This window comes from Felis catus, chromosome B1, assembly GCF_018350175.1.
Source record: "Felis catus isolate Fca126 chromosome B1, F.catus_Fca126_mat1.0, whole genome shotgun sequence".
Classification (NCBI taxonomy): domain Eukaryota; kingdom Metazoa; phylum Chordata; class Mammalia; order Carnivora; family Felidae; genus Felis; species Felis catus.
The window spans coordinates 136,124,691-136,142,469 of NC_058371.1; the positions used below are offsets into that span (position 1 = coordinate 136,124,691).

A 17,779-nucleotide genomic window follows, 5' to 3' on the forward strand; every position below is an offset into this window, starting at 1 on the left:
GCTTCAGTGTTCTGCGCTTCAATTTTTCTTTTTCAAAGTGAAGACATGATACTCATGGTGGAGCTGCTACAGGCTAGTGCTTAAGAACATGGGGTTTGAGGGGCGCCTGGGTGGCGCAGTCGGTTAAGCGTCCTACTTCAGCCAGGTCACGATCTCACGGTCCGTGAGTTCAAGCCCCGCGTCGGGCTCTGGGCTGATGGCTCAGAGCCTGGAGCCTGTTTCTGATTCTGTGTCTCCCTCTCTCTCTGCCCCTCCCCTGTTCATGCTCTGTCTCTCTCTGTCCCAAAAATAAATAAACGTTGAAAAAAAAAAAAAGAACATGGGGTTTGAGTCTGAAGAATCTGGGTTAAAACTCCAGCTATGCCACTCCAAAGCTATACAACTTTGTGCATGTTAGGTTAGATGAACTGAGGTTTTAGCTTTGGCCTTAGATTTTGGACAGCCAGTTAACTATATACCAATTTCAATGTCACTTCTGGTATCTTGGACTCTGTCCATGATCAAATAAGTTACGAGTCAGTGTTATTTACATAAGCAAGGTATGTCTTTCAGGTGCATTGCCAGTTTACATTTGGATTATTCAGGAAAATTTACTCTCTTTGGGATCTCTTATGGGATATACTCCTCTTCCTATCAGTGTTGGGCTTGGCCTTGTGATGTGCTTGGGCAATGGGACGTTAGTGGTTGTGATACAGGCAAAAGTTTGGAATGTGCTTGTGCAGTTGGCCTTCTATCTTCCACCTCTGCCACCACCATGAGGATAGCTCCTGAGCAGCTGCTGCTCCATCAGCCTGGGATCCAGAATGCCCACCTGCAGAGTAGACCTGAGCCCAAGCTGCAGGGAGGAGCCGAGTCCAGCTGGTCCTGCAGCTTGCATCAGTCACCCAGCCTACATCAGCTGATTTTCAGGTGACTTATGAGGAAGACTACACAATTGTGGTTTTAAGCCACTGAATCTTGGAGGTGGTTGCTTACATAGCGTATCTGTCTAATACAGCCTATGACTGTGCAATTTCATATAAGGTAAACATTCAAGATCTGACTTAAAGTGAAATATTTCTCAACAGCTTTATCTCATAAAGTTCTATTATGCAGTTGGTGCATTGAAATAAGAGCACTAGAATAATTAACAATGATTATGAAAATGTTGATTTTTTGTACAGAAATGTTTTTTTAGAACTTTCAAATTTAAATAGGGAAAATTTTGCAATATGAATATTAGTAGAGAGTTTCTTAGTGAGACAGTTTTGTGGAAAATATATTCCTTGATCCAACAAACACTTATAACAGTTAAAATAACAATATTAGGCCAAATAATAGACATCAGACTGTATCATAAATCCAATCTTCACAGAATAATAGACATCAGACTGTATTATAAATCCAATCTTCATAGTATTTTGTATGTTAAACAAGTAACCACTGAGAACTGATTTAAGTTTGAACCACTGGATTCCAGAGAAGTTATCAGAATGACTGAGTGTCATACTTTTAGAATGACTTGAGCTTTGGTAAAGAACATTACTTTACCATGAGATATTTATTTTCATCATTATCATCTTAATTGTTACATCTTCATATTATGAAGCATATATCAGCATAATTTGATTGAAACTAATGGGAACAGACTCTGGCTGCTTAAGTAAAAAAAATCTATCTATCTATCTCCCTGTCTCTGTCTCTCTAGACATTGAACAGCTGGAAGGCAAAACAGAAGATTTTAATCCAAGAATGGAAGGAGCTCTGGCAGTTCAAGAAGGAATTACCCAATACTATTTCCAGGGTGCTTCTCTTATGTTGGCTGAGCTCAAACCATTTTCTAATTGTTATTTTTAAGATTCAAATTATAGGGAGTGAGCAGCTGAATAACCTAGTGAAGAGAAGGTAGAGAACCACTGGAATTATTGGGTAATTATCATTCCTACCTAAGATATCAGGAAATTACTGCCAGAGAAGGTAGAATGGATACTGGTCAGCCAAAACCACCTCACCATTACATGTATTATTGTTGTTATGAATATTACTATCATCATTTTTATTCTCAATTGCTACAAGTTGACGGAGAAGATCTATGCCTGAGACCTATCTCTAATGTATGATGTGAGAACTCAGAGCCAAGATGGGATTTATGGCTGTGCATGAGTCAAATAGTGAGAAGTCCCTGGAGAGAAGAAGAGATGTTTCAAGTATGGACTAATTTGGGACACCTGTTCATGTGTGACAAGATATTGATATCTATGACTGTCTTTCCTAATAGAGAGCTGTTGGTCAGTATATAAACCTGGGTTTTTCCAAGAGCATTTTATAGATTCCTCTGAGGTCTCTGCCAACAGGATGGGAATATTCTCCTTTCTTCCTTGTTGAGTGAGGGGTGTTTTACCAAACATTTTACCTTGCTTCTAGCCAATGTCTCCATACTACTACCTTATTTTTCCCCCAATTCTTGCGAAAATCACTTCAATTTTCTTGTCTTTATTATAGTTTGCTTAGGCAGTCAATTATTGTGTCCTGTGTGTTTTGGATATGGCTTTAGAAAAGACAGGACAAAAGAGATGCCCATGCCTTGAAGCTTAACAGGAAAGCCAGTTAAATAAATATTATGAGACTAATCAAAGTTTTGATAAAAGTGCCTTGAAGGAGACATGAAGGGTGTGATGGTGATGGAGGCCTGACTTAAATATGGGGGCCAAGGAAGCCTTCCATCAGGACTGTAGTTTAGAATAAGACACTGAGGTTGAGTAGGACTTAAGGAGCTTAAGAAGGGTGGGACAAAGGTGGTAGGCATTGGGAGCAACAGCAAGTGTGAGGGCCAAGAGGTGGGAAGTTGCTCAGCCCCTGGAGAATTCTTAGTAAGACCAGTGCTCCTGGATTACAGTGAGTGGAGAAAATTGGTGAGAGAAAAGATTTCCCTTTCTTTCTCTAATGGTAAGGGCAACAACTTTCAGTATTTGAAGATGTTTCATCTTATCAGGTGTGCCAATCTTGATAACCTTTTAAAGAGGGAGTGGAGAGAGAAGATGGAAATATGAAAGAAGATGATACTGGCTAATTTTCACGCATGCTCCATTAAAGCATTGGAAAACCACAACTCTGCCTGTCTCATTTCAACTCAATCTTCCACCTCTTAAGCTGCAGTGACTAATGAGAGATGCAAATAACAGCTAATGTTTTGAGTGGTCCTTGCCCTTTTGAAACCCGTTTGAAGACTGGTCATTTTTTCTCTGTTGGATGCTTAGAAAATTTTCAGAAAAACAAGTCAGGCAGAGTGGTGAAACCTATGTGTGCACACATTCCCTCTGGCCCGGTGTTTCCAGTTCAGTGGGCCAACTCTCACTTGTCATATTGAATCCTTTTATTACAACAAAATATTATTTTAAAGCTGCACTAACAGTAATTAGAAGCAATTGAGTTTTATCAACTAACACAAACTGTGGGATTTTGAACTTGGATCTTAGCTGGTATTTTAATGAAGTGTGTGTTAACAACCCCAAATCTTCTGTCAGTCCAGCAGCTGAGTTGCATATACAGACCTTTGATGGAGGGACCATGTGTTAACGCTCAGAGGCGTCAGGCTCATGTGTTGGCTCTGCACATCCACACTTTACAAATCTGTCTCCCAGGCCTGTTTTATTTTTCTCCTTCTCCTAATGAATATTCTGATAGTCCCCACATTTGTTCTTATAAAATTTTGGAATTAAACATGATTGTTCCCATGTGCACATTTTAATCATAGATATTTAGATGTGAGTAATGATGACTTAAATGTTCTCTTTGCTTGACTCTTTCATTTCAGCCTGAGATGCTAAAAGGACACATGGTCTGGAGTGTTAGAACTTACTTAGTGAGAAGTAGAAGGTTGAGATAGGAAAAGAATGAAAGAAAGAAGGAGAAGGATGCTCCCTAATTTGAAATGAGCACTTTTAGTGAAATAAATATCTGGAGGAAGCAGAGTGGCTTCCCTTTCTTAAAGAGAACTTTCTAACCTTGGCCAAAGGCCTTCTCAGTAGAAAATTTTCAAAGAATAACCTGAGATTTACTAAAAGTCTCACATAACAAAAGCCACGGTTGTATGAATCATCATGGCAGAGCTGAGCCTTTTAAAAGATATAAGGAATGCTCCTATCAGGACACAACCTAGAACAGGGAAAAGTGGATCATAAACTTTGCAGACAGATTATACCTAATGTGCATACAATACAAAATAAAGCCTAGTACTTTTAACTTTCTTTCAACCATTCCTATCCTGGCCAATGCCGGAAAATGTATGGAGATAGGAGATGCCATTTACCTAAAGAAGATAATGCAGTTGTCCGTTTTCTGATGGGTTTGATATAAGCAAGGGCTTCCTGGGTGCTCACAGGAACCTGCTCAGCACTTATGCTTACATGACCTGTAAGTCTGAGGGAGTTAATACCTGTGAGGCCTCCTTTGACCTGCAAGAGATGGGAACTGATGGATACATGCTTCCCCATCTGGGCTGACAGATTGGACACACATCTTGTTAGAGTCCTCAGATGGGGGCGCCCAAGTGGCTCAGTTGGTTGAGCATCCGACTTCCGCTCACGTCATGATCTCGCGGTTCATGGGTTGAAACCCCACATTGGGCTCACTGCTGTCAGTGCGGAGCTCACTTCGGATCATCTGTCCCACTCTCTCTGCCTCTCCTCTGCTTGCACTCTCTCAAAAATAAATAAACATAAAAAAGAATCCTCAGATGGTCCCATGGAATTGAGAATCAGTAGGCTATAGCAGTGGCCAATACAAAAAACACATCCCTGTGTGGACTTTTCTTCCTTCCCTGTCCCTTCATCCTAATATACCTGACTCTGGAATCACATTCTTAATAAATTGCCTGTCTCAGGCATGACTTTCAGAGAACCTCAGGCTTAGACAGTTGGTACTGGGAGAGTTCCCAGAATGTATATTCTTTGGATGGGATTTTTAAGCTGGATCCCTCACTAGTCAGACTGTAGAAAAACCCATTGCTAATTTTAAGTGAGTGATGATAACGTGTTGTAGCATCATAATTGCTCAGATTATGATGCTACCTATAGTGGATTGAGATGAGGTGCCGGTTTATTTAAGGCTGTGGCACCTGAGTGTTATGGAGGCTATGGTAACAATAAGAGTTGTGTAATTTTATGGTTGCCATTTGTTAACTTCTTTAAAAGCTTCAAAAAGAGAAAAGATCAGGTATGATATGAAAATCAGAAGGCCTCTATGGCTAGTGATTAAGGAGGCCCTTGTCTCCTTTAGCCACTGAAAATCAGATCCAGGATCTACTTGTAAGGGTAGCTGAACAGCAAAGGATACTGAATGCACAGCCTTGACAGATCTTATATGACAAAGTCAGGGCCTTATAATAGAAGAGTGGGATCTTGAGCCCTGATCTGGGGATATTTGGGTAGATAAGCCTGAATATCTTAACTCCCCAGGTTCCTTATCTCCTTTAGTCTGGCAGAAACAGCCCCCTCTCCTCTCACAAGAAGATACCAGCCTCCCCTTGCCTGGAGACCCTGCAAAGACCTCATCTGAGGAGGGTGTCTCACAAGATGCCATTGCCCTGCTCATGATCTGCCCTTGTCTTCCTTCATTGCCTCTAGACCAAGAAAGAATGTTCGGTTTTTGCATAGCTCCAACAGTAAAGTACTGTTCCTAGTCTATGAGGAAATGGTTGAAACACCGAAGACCTTCCCATCCTGGCTAGTATTCATGAACTTGAATAACATCTGTGGAGCAGTTATCATGTTGGATGGGGGTGGTGGGAAATAGAGTCTATAGCTAGAAAGAGGAAAATGTATTGACATGGGAGCACTCACCCATGACTTGAGGTTCAGGGTACTGACAAGAACACCTAGATTTGGTCCTACTATGACCCTTGATGCTTGGACATGCTGATGAGGTAGGACCACAGACCACATTGGTGAGGTGTTACAGGAGGAGTAAGAGGCCCAGGAAGGTGGGAGTATTGGAATGGATTGATGTGTGAGAACAGAGACTCTACCACCCCATTTTGGTTCCTGGGAGGCCATGGAAGACACTACTTTCACTGAAGCAGTATGGAATTCACTGGTGAGAGACCTCCACTATCTTTGAGAGGCTCAGTGGTAGCTTCGTTTGCAGCCTGCATGAACCGTGAAATGGAGCTGCCTGGAACACAGAAGGCACGTGATAACATTTAATCACCTAGGCATAGCTAATTATTTTAATGGGTAGTAAGGCCAGAGTGGCTAGCAGGATACCAGAGCCCAAAGATCTGTGATGATAGCTAGTTGATCTGGCAGATAAACAGTTAGATGCCAGGGTATCAATGGGCTTATAAATCAAAACTAATTGATAACTGGTGATCAAAATCCTGACATCAGTCATTACAATGGAAAATTTCAGACCTTACCATTTCTAGACCATGGACCATGCATCTTTACACTCTGGGAGGTCTTTTGGCAGCTAGCTGTCTTCTCTTGGTGTTACCCATCTGCAGTTTTTTCCCTTTAAAAATGGAAAATAATGAAGGGGAGATGCTTTTCTTGGGCTCTAATAGCTTGGGTCAAATACAGGACACCCCTAGTACCTGAGTAGATTGAAAAGTAAACCAGCATCAATATCAACTGGGAGTTTATTAGAAATACAAACTCTGCATTTTAACAAGGAACCCCAAATTTAGCAAGTAATGATATAATATTTTAACCTATATAAGCAAAGTTTTAAAAGAATGATTCCCATTATAGGTAAGGCCTTGGCAAGGTGGCTACTTATGTATTGCCAGTGGGGCATGGAGGAATTTTATGGTATATATTAAGATCATATGTACATTCAAATCTTTTGTCCTTAATTTCATATCTAGGAATCTTTCTTAAAGCAATTCTCTGAAATGTGAACAATAATTCTTATGCCCAAGTCATCATCATTGGTAACTTTTATTGAGTGCTTACTGTGTATCAGGCAGTGTGCTAAACTCTTACAATGGATTATTTAAGTCAATGTTCACAGCAATATAATTTTATAGATATTTTTATTATATCTGTTTACAAATGAGAAAACTGAGGCTCAGAAGATTATATTTGTTTCCCAAATTTATAAAACTAGCACACACACAGAGGTTGCCACACATTTCCTTAAGATGTTAAAAAGATTGTCCAATGTTTATAGCAGCACTTTCAACAATAGCCAAATTATGGAAAGACCCTAAATGTCCATCAACTGATGAATGGATAAAGAAATTGTGGTTTATATACACAATGGAATACTACGTGGTAATGAGAAAGAATGAAATATGGCCTTTTGTGGCAACGTGGATGGAACTGGAGAGTGTTATGCTAAGTGAAATAAGTCATACAGAGAAAGACAGATATCATATGTTTTCACTCTTAAGTGGATCCTGAGAAACTTAACAGAAGACTATGGGGGAGGGGAAGGGAAAGAAGTTAGGGAGGGAGGGAGGCAAACCATAAGAGACTCTTAAAAACTGAGAACAAACTGAGGGTTGATGGAGGGTGGGAGGGAGGGGGAGTGTGTGTGATGGGTATTGAGGAGGGTACCTGTTGGGATGAGCACTGGGTGTTGTATGAAAACCAATTTGACAATAAATTTCATATTAAAAAAAAAGATGTTAAAAAGATTGTCTTCTACATAAACAGTGAAATATTATGCAGCCATTTAAAATAATATTTATAAAGAGCTTTGATATAAGTCTAAGTAAAAAACGCAAAATGAAATGTTTTCAAGTATGTAACAGATGCAAAGAAAAAAATACTGGGAGAATATATTACATGTTATTAAGAGTTATTCCAGGTGGTGGGATTTAAGTGACTTTTTTCTGTACTTTTAATTTTTTTACTTCAAGCTTGCATCTTTTTATAAGAAAAAAAACACTTTTTATATGTCAGCTAGACATAGTTGTGTTTTTTTTTTTCAGGGATACTGGTCTAGAGATTACAGAAAGCAGGCATGCCACCACTTACAAGGAAGACGTGCAGGTTATTGAATTCATATCCTGAACTACTGTTGACCAGACAAACCAAAGCTCATGCCCTGAGAATGGTGGGCTGTCCAGAACATGGAGCTAGTTACCTGCTCACAATGACTAACCATTAAAGGTTATTATATACCTTCTTTCTCTATTATATATATATATATATACATACATATACATATATATGTACATATACATGTATATGTATATATACATATATACATATATATATTTAATTCATGCACAAGTCATCTTCATTGAGAACTTATTGAAAGCTGACTATATAACAAGCAATGTACTATACTCTCTAGATAGAAAGATATATATATATTATATTACATATATAATATATATAAATCCTTCATAACTTTGAAATTATTCATACCAGTTTCTGACCTCACTGATTTTTCAAAAGCTTCTAGAAGTCTCTTCCTTCCTCCCCTCCTTTCCTTCCTTCCTTCTTTCCTTCTTTCCTTCCAGTGAAATTCTCTCATAACGAAAACTTTTACTCACCAAATTGCATCATTCAGCTAAGACAAAACTTAAAAAAATTGTGTCAGATAAAGGGCCCTTTGGAGAAAATAACTCTGACTAAAATAAAGAGAACAGAAGTATCATGTGAATGTGATCTATTGGATTTCAGCACCATTTCAAGCTGATATTATTTAAGTAAGATGCCTTTTTTTTCCTGTTCCCAGTAAAATTATCATAGCCTTTCATGGAGCACTTCAGAAGCCGTTAACTTCTCCCTCATTTACACACAGCTTCTCTCTCTTTCTGTCTTATTTTGCATCACTTAACCCAGTGGAGTGTTTTCAGACAAAGGCTGCCTAAAAGCTGAGACCCGCATTGTGGCTCTGTGGCATTCATGGTCAGTATTGTTTTTGAAGACCATCTGCCTGTCATTTGTTTGCTGATTGAGTTAGTGCACCTAATAATATTTTTTTTATTGGGCTCTGCTAGCCAATGAAAAGGAAATTATACACTCAACAGATGGGTCACAAACCTTTCTACCTTAGTGCAGCTACTCCTCGAGTTAGTTAAAAGCAATCATGAAAGCAGATTATAAATGGAATAATAGGCTTTTTATAAATGGTTTCACAGTGGTTATGGTTGTGGTGCCAAACATGATGGTATCGGGGTTTCCCCTCTTTGTTGTATAGGTTCTGCTTGTAAGAATGCTCTAAGCAATGAGGATAGGGAAATGAAAAGAAGGAAACCAGCTGAGAGTCCATAAGGACCAGAATGCAGAAGATCCTATATAAAGGGAGTATGCAGCATCATATTAGTTTGATATGTGTTATCCAGAACAAACTGCAGTCTTTGCCAGAAAGCCTTGGTGCTGTCACTCTGATTTTACCTTGTGGCTAAAGGTAGGGGCAGAAAAGTTTATCCCCAAAGAACCCCCAAATACTATACAGGCGGAATAATGGAGGTAGAGGGTCGTTAGCACTGGACCTCATGTAAATAAATAACAAAACCCAAATCTCCTTTCCATTTTTTTTTTAAGACTGATAACTTGCTGTCCTTGGAAACTCTTTCTCGTGACCTTACATCATGAAAATTCACCTTGCCTTAAAGAGGAAGTGAACCCCCCTGACCAGGATGCTATTAAATCAATTGGAGGTATGTTCAAAGAACATGAGAGCAAATCTCTTCTGAAAGAATCATCATGCAAAGGATTATTCAGTTTGCCTCTAAACAATGGAATTGCATCTCCTACCAGGGAACATAAACTACAGTGACAGACTTTTCAGTTTTTCGGGCATAGACTTAATTTTTGAACATTTGTCATATGTGAGAAAGCATGCATCATAAAGATCTGGCTTATCCTGCTTTGGAAACAGATTTTGCTTTCATGAGTCAAAAACCCCGGAGAGCACAGTACCCACTTTGTGAATCACTCTTATAATTGTGCATGTGAATTACTAGCTAATTTTTCCCCTCATAGTATTTGGACCCTTGCCTCATCCTAACTTCAAACTTCGTATGGATTTTTCGCAACATGCTTGCTTTGATTTTAGTATAAGGACACTATGTGTATTAGTGAGGGCGGTGGAGTGGAAGTGATGGCAGTGTGGATGTGGATGAGGGAACACTTGGGAGAGGTGGGATTCCTGGTACCATGGATGGGAAGGAGGAGGGCCAGGAGTTGCTGCGAACCTCCCATCATTCAAAATCAATGGTTTTTTACATTTTGCCAATTGATGAACATCAACAAAATACTTTAATACTACTCTGTCTTCCTTCAGCATTCTGAACCTGAATGTTAGTGATTTTCCAGAGTTTATCTGATAGTAAAGCTTTTCAAGGAGTTTGTTTCTTTCTTTGTGGATTGCTGGGGAGTTCTGGAAGATGCCACCATAATGGCAACCTGGGGGGTAGGGAAGGAGTGAGGCCAGGGGGCCAGTTTCCTGTGATTCTTGGTCACTCTCATTCTCTGCGTCTAGTAGGTTCTAGTGTAGCTAGATGTTTGCTCAGATGCTGCCTCACTGGAAGAGGTGCAGTCCCTCACATTAACCTCAAGAGGATCCCTCCCCACTTCTATACATCTTTCTGCAGCTCACAGATGCTTGAACCCTTATAATAAGAGAGCAATTCTCTTGTCAGTTTTGTCTTATGTTAAAATGCATGATTCTAGGAGTGTTTTCACCTGTAACCTCATCAGTCATTTGTGCTTAGATGTGAGTGACTTTTTGGATGTATCAGAATTTTATGAGAGGTACATATGATTTCACTAGCACACTGGAAACCTAAGACAATGGGAGATAGCCTTCAGAAGTGGAGCAAGCAATGAACTAGGAATGAGAAAGTGCTAAAAGTGAGCAGACAACTTTAAAGCCTGCTTTCCCCTTCTCATTATGACCTGAAAGGGATTTTAACTACAATCCATCACTTTTTAGGGCCTATTGGCAAGTCAGCCCAGAGGAACATTTTGACCATGATCACTTAAAATCCCTGAAGCCTTACTGAATTGGTTATGACTTTCTTCACAAAATCTGCATCCTGACCTATTTACACAGGCTGGTGATTCAAAGACAGATGTGTTCAGAAAGACAACCAAACACAATAAATCCCTGCCTTTTTTGGCTTCTCCCCCAGGTGCCTGCAACCCATCAGATCTGCCCCCTGCCACCTCCCTTTCCAGGCACTTAGCAGTCACCCCATGCATGCCATTTCATTAGGACGCATTGGTCTAGGAAGCCTCTTCTCTCTCCATCTCACACCCAGCTCTCCTTTCAGTTTGATGTTGCAGGGATTTAATTCTGAGCAGGATTTAAATAAAATCAGAATCTTCCTGTGCTGGAGGAGACGTGTTTGCTCGGAAATGGAATTTGTCGGCTGGGTCACTTGGTAGTTAGCCCCATTTCCCTCCAATGTTGGGACCCAGGGAAATGATATGCTAACCCCCTCTTCCAAACCATTCATGCACTTTCTAGGGTGAGAAGTTGGGGGACCATGTCAGTAGTAGGAGAGAAGAACAAAGCTGAATTTGATTACTAACCTTAATGCTTTTGGCCTTAAAGCATCTCTATTTTTTAGATCATATATTTTTTTTAAGTGTTTCAAGTTTACATTAAAAATTAACAATGCCACCTCTTTTAGTCAGGGTGCATTTGCTTGTAAGGAACCAAGCCCCACACAGAAAGCTTAAGCAAAGATGGGTTTTATTAAAAGGATGTCAGGGAATGTTACAGAAGCTAAGAGCAGAAAATGCAGATAGGACTCTGGAAAGGTGGAAATTGTCAGGCAGCTGCTCAGCAGGTCTTTCCCTCTGCTTTTGTCTGCCATGTCAGTTCTGCCTTCAGGTCTGCAAATCTGCTCTGTAGTAGTCTCTTAATGCTTGCTCCCCATAATTTTGCATTATGCATGATCTTTGCTTTTCTTGCCATACATTCTGGCTCATTTGGACTCTATCCTTGACTCAACCCAGTGCCTAATTTCTGTCAGGTAATTAGTGTCTGCTTTGGAAATGAATAAGTGACTGAATGACTCTCTATGCCCTTTTAGTGCAAGTGCCCATCATCACTTAACGAGATTTTGAGTGTTGTAGTTCAAAATCTTATGAGAGAGGATCTGATGATCTCAGTTTGTCCTATGAGACAAGTGTCCCCTCCTGGTCCAATAATCTGTGGGCAAGGAGGGAGACTACCTAGTACAAACATGACTGCTCTTTAACGCATGTGATTTTATTTCCTTTTTTATAACAACCATGAGGTAAGTAAGCCTGGAAGCAATTATTTTCCTCCATTTTGAAGAAGATAAAACTGAGGTTCAGATAAATGAGGCCAGTGGTTCCCAACCTTGGGCTTTGGATTCATGTGGAGTATGAGAATATAGAAATAGAAAATCAGAACTTATTTTAAATATTTCAAGAAGCCTAATGGAAATCATACAGTTACCTTCAGTCAAGAATCAAGCTACCTAAGATAATTATAACATCAAATTTGTTGCTTTGTGGCTGCTTAGAATGGTAACATGGTCATCTTGGGCTGTGTGGAATATTCATTTGATTGGGTATATACTCAGTATAGATTGTTTATTACAGAAAAATGAGATAAATATTTAATTTTTGCTTTGCAAATACCGTGTATTTGGCAGACTTAATTTTTTCCAAAGATGTGGTCAAGGAATTAAAAATAATAACAAAAGAGATTCTTGGTGAAGAAGAGATGGTCTTAAATGGCAGCGTATGGCTTAATCAGAAGGTTTTCTAATTAATGCCTGGTTGGTTTTCTACTCTATTGCACTGTCCCATCAAGGTAAGAACAGTTCGTCTGTCTGCTAAAGGGGAAAAGCATCTCTTACCACATATGTTTCTCTTGATAGGAAGAAGGGGTCACCAAAATACATTCTGTAAATCCAGATCCAATTATTATTGCAGAGATTTCGGTTTACTCAGACATTTTTTTGAAGCTAGTGTTGTAGTCTAAGGATATGGATAATAACCACATTCTTTTAGGAACAAATGACTAGGTTTAGTTCACTCAACAACCAGGTAGTGGTAAAGTAAACCACACCCAAACAAAAGAAAAAAAATTTAAATGTCCATAGAGACATAGTCACAAAGTTATCCTCAGCTAACAGCTTCAGACCCAAGAAACCTGGTACCTTTCACAGTCATGATTCAGTTTAAATGTGGGTTTCAAGAGAAAGGCTAAAATAAACAATTAAAAACACACATTAATTTAAGTGACTCTATTTTTCCTCTATATTAGTAGGAGGTACAAAAGTCATAATGAGATGGAAGTCAAAGGATATTAACAAAAATACAAAGGTAAATATGAAAAAGAAGGAATTTTGTTGTTTTTGTCAAAGCATGGCAACAGAGAAGGAAGAAAAGATCTCTCTTGGCCTGAAGCCCTAAAACTAAAAATGAAATTTTTCTTCCTTTTGCAGAAAAAGACATCCTCATTAACAAGTAAAAATGTCACCTGAATCTGAAGAGCAGCCCACCCATGTTCATCTTTAGTTTGTGACGCTGACATCAACAGTGGCAGTTGCATGTTAACCCAGTGCCCTTATCAAAACAGAGAAGTATTTATTTATTTATTTATTTATTTATTTATTTAAGTAGGCTCCATGACCAACATGGGACTTGAACTCATGAAATCAAGAGTCAGATGCTCTCCTGACTGAACCAGCCAGGTGCCCCAAAATAGAGGAACACTTCAATCACTCTGTTCCTACTTTTATCTTGGATTAGCCCCCATTTCTTAGCTTTTGTGAACTTGAAAAAGCAAGCAGAAATTGAACAAGAGTTATGAGTACCTTTTACAAGATCAAAATGTATTATGTAAATCCTGATTTGGGTTCCTTGTCAAAAAATATCTTTAGGACCCTAAAATTACTCCAATGACATCTACATAGTGTACTTTAACACTAAATGTTTTAAGAGGTTATTGGGGATTTTTGAAAAATCTCAAAACAGTTTTTTGTTTATAATATTGGTATCAACTATTAACAAATAAACATGGTTATTGCCTATCCAGAAAATAGAACATAAACAAAATTAGTGAATGCATCTTTTGGATGTATGATTATGTTTTTAGTTCCAGCTTAAAATGTATTCAGTATTTTCATTCCCACAAAAGTGAATAGGGTTGCAATAAAACCTAAAAACAATTGATGTTTTAAGAAATGAGGCATTGCTGCTAAACTTCCTATTACTAATTTAGCACAGATTTCAAGCTGAAATCAAGACAATATGTTTTCTTCAGCTGTGTTTATGTGACTTCCAGCATCCCTGCTAATTCTTTTTTTGGCTTTCATTTAGAAGCCAAAGCTGGCTCAGGGCTAAGTAACTTCATTTACCCACCCTATAAAAGTCAGGTGTTTCAGAATGCATCAAAAAGAACCATAACTGCCTGCATTTATTCAATAAGTATCATTGTATGAATAAACAGATACTAGATAATAGGATCTTTAGTAATTTAAACCAATTAGCTCTGTTTGCTACACATATCTTATAGAACTCTCCTTTGCAGAAGACAGTTCTTCCTTTACATTTCATATAAGGCAGAGTGTGTTCAGGTGGCCTGATCAAAAGCATTGAGAGATACTGCAGAAAAAAGTTTTGATTTCTGGATTCTATCTTTATGCAGCTTTTGTAATACACCGTCTTCCTCCAGCAAATAAATGGAAATCTCTTAGTTCCTGGCGACAGTACCTCATGAATGTGATTCAGCATTAGGCAGCATAAACATGAATTCAGATTCTGTCCCCACCCCCACCACTTTATTGTCCTGTGGGAGGCACAGAGGTTTTTGGAAGGGCCAGGTGGTTATTTTCAAGTTTGTATGACCTAACAGAAAGAACTCTAATTTATTAGTGAGGAGTTGAGTCCATTAGCTATTCTTTTTGAGACTGTATGTATTATTTTGCACACTTGTGTCATGTTTCCTTCAGGTGCAAAACAGGGCTGACAAATATACTTGTCTTATCTCCATCAGATGGAGAGGAGGGGTAAAGCCGGTTTGCAAACAGTTTTCAGTTCAAAACTTCTGTGCATACTCCAGCAATATTAGTGCTTATGATCTGTGTCTGCCTTTGCTTTGACACCTCGAGTTTGGCCTTAGCCTGGAAGGAGAAGGAAACTTAAGTGGAGGCTGGTATTGTTTCATGCAGCTGGTTTGCCATTGCCCAGGATCCTCTACTCTCTAATTATTGAAACCGAGGACATATTAATACCTTTAGAGCACAGCAGGGCTTGCAAGGCCAAAACAGTACCCTCTCCAGAACTCACATCCATGCTCAATTTCTCTTTTTTTTCTCTCTACAGAGGAAGATCTATTTACTCATGCCTTGCCTTGAATTGTGCCCTAAAGTAAAAGAAGCTTAGCAGCTTAACAAATCACTAGCCATATTTATGGTTAGAGCTATCCAAATAGGGGGAAGGTTTCAGTGAGGAAAAGCATCAAGAATTAATGGTCACAAGACAACAGCAGCTGTAAAACCCCCAAATGGATATCCCTTTGGCATGGAGGAGCAGGGGAGTTAGCTGGGGCCGGTCCTACCTGAAAAAAAAACAAAAAAACAAAACTCTCAGCGATTCCTAAAAGTGAACATGTGGGGCACAAATCCATCTATGTTTTCAGTTAGTGCAGCCAGCGCCTTAGAAGTCAGGCAGCGGGCGGCAACAGATGGAGGGGTTTCTACGGCAGCCAGCCTTTATTTACGTATGAAGGCTCCCTCTTGTGTGAATGTCCACTAGCCATCTCCACTTAAACAATCCCTTTGCAGTGAATGGTTGTACTACACATAACACCTCCTTTGTCTACAAGTCTCCCAAAAGCTATCTGCCTGTCTGCCCTCTGCCTGTGCATTTTTATGGTGACGATCAGCACAATTCCTTGCTCCAGAGACACCCCAACTTGGTTGAAAGGGTGGCCTTTATCCATTGAAAACTAGGTTTTCTTGGGTAAGTGAAAACTAAAGGCAGTCAGAGTGAATTGTTTCAGGCTTTAACAATGAATTCTATTTTTGACTTTAGAAAGTTAGAAATTTTCTTTTCAGGACTTGGAAAGTTAAAGTAAGAAAATGAAAAAGAGAAAATATAAAGGATGAAAGAAGAGAGAAAAGAGAATTTGGATAAAACTCAAGAGGCTCTTTAGGTGTGCAATTATTTTTTGCATCTGAATTGAATAGTTTTATTGCCATTTTCTTTCACTTTTCTCTGGAGAGGTTGGAACATTTCTCTTTTGATTCTGTCCCTTCACATGGATGTGATCTCAGACATGTTCTGGATGAAGATAGGTGTGCTGAGCCCCTGAGTAGTAATGTTTCTGCCATATTGGGATGGGGCAGGCAACAAGTTAAGGTAGAGATGATACCTCCTCAAGGTCCAGTGGTACCTATCCCCCACTGCTTCAGCTCTGCCCACCCTCAGGGCCCTGCCACAGAGGTACCCCACAGCCAGAACAATACCTACAGTCACATATCACCTCTCCTGGAAGCAGATTTTATCAGAAAAACTTAGCAATGTGCTTGCCTGTTAGATACCAAAAAGAATGGTGGTGAAGGAGGACCTACTATATATCCATTGGAGCTGACATCTTCCAAGGAGATTAAATGAGATAATTCATTCAACAACCTGGTATGAGAAATGTTTTTCTCCTAATTTTTGCAGATGAGGAAAGAGGCTCAGAAGTTCAAGTGCCTTAATCCCAGAAATGAAAATATAAATATCAAATGGCTCTTAGAATCCTAAATCTGCCCCTTCCAACTAAAATCCTTTTTTCATTTTTATTTTTTTTATTTCTTTTAAATGTTTATTTATTTTTGAGAGGTGAGGGAGGGGCAGAGAGAGAGGGAGACACAGAATCCAAAGCAGGCTCCAGGCTCTGAGCTGTCAGCACAGAGCCTGACATCAGGCTGAGCCAAAGTTGGACATTTAACTGACTGAGCGACCCAGGTGCCCCTAAAATCTTTTTTTTAATATATGAGCCATGAACAAATGAACAAGTAACTAAATTCTGAAACAAAGGCATTTAATTTAGTTGTTCTGTGTGTTTCTCTGCTTTGTTTTCATATCGGATTAAGTCAGGTTAATACTAACCTTAAATTGAGACTTGAAAAGAAAATGACTTGAAAAGCTTATTGTCCCCGACCCCCAAGTTTTAATGAGGAATAACTTATATGCAATACAATTCAATGAATTTTGATGACTGCATATAGTCATGTAACCATCACTGCAATTAACATATAGAACATTTCCATTTCTCTAAAACATTCTCCAAATGCCTCTTTGCAGCTGAATTCCTCCTCTGGCCTCCAGCCCCAGGCAACCACCATTCTTCATTTTATTGCTCTTGTTTTGTCACCAGCCTTTTTCAGTTTCCTTTCCTGCCTCAGGGCTTTTGCACATGCTGTTCTTTCTGCAAGAAGGCCCCCTCTCATATCATATACTTCTTTTCTCCTGGCTAATGTCTGTTCACTTTTCATATTTTAGCTTAAATGTCACTTCTGCAGAGAAATTTGCTTGATCCTCTTTTATTACCATGTCCACACTAAAAGATTTATAGCTCTTCTTTCTTCTCCTCCATGTCAACATGGTATACATTATGTATTATGGAGGCAGGTATTTGATTACCATATGTCCCCTCACTATACTTTAAGCTCCATGAATGGAAGGAACATTATATTCATCATTATATTCTCAGTTCATTGTTCATCATCATTCATATATCGTCTATGTTCTTGGAACATTAGTTGGTGGACCTCACAAAGTTCTTAAATGAATTAATTGAACAAGTGGTTTAATCTACATAAAAATTCTGTCAAGTCTTTCATAGTGCCAGTGGAACC

The 17,779-nt window shown here is 39.1% G+C and overlaps 1 long non-coding RNA gene across 7 annotated transcripts in view; it reads left to right on the forward strand.

Moving 5' to 3' along the window:
* LOC109499079 overlaps positions 1 to 17,779 on the forward strand; it is a 283,874-nt gene that overhangs the window by 214,316 nt on the left and 51,779 nt on the right. For 6 of the 7 annotated variants that reach the window (XR_006596972.1, XR_006596969.1, XR_006596971.1 and 3 more), the window contains 3 exons: positions 7,916 to 8,096; positions 9,483 to 9,598; positions 13,373 to 13,510. This is a non-coding gene — a long non-coding RNA (uncharacterized LOC109499079). The remainder of the gene's footprint in view (positions 1 to 7,915; positions 8,097 to 9,482; positions 9,599 to 13,372; positions 13,511 to 17,779) is intronic. The other variant, XR_006596974.1, reaches the window with a different exon arrangement.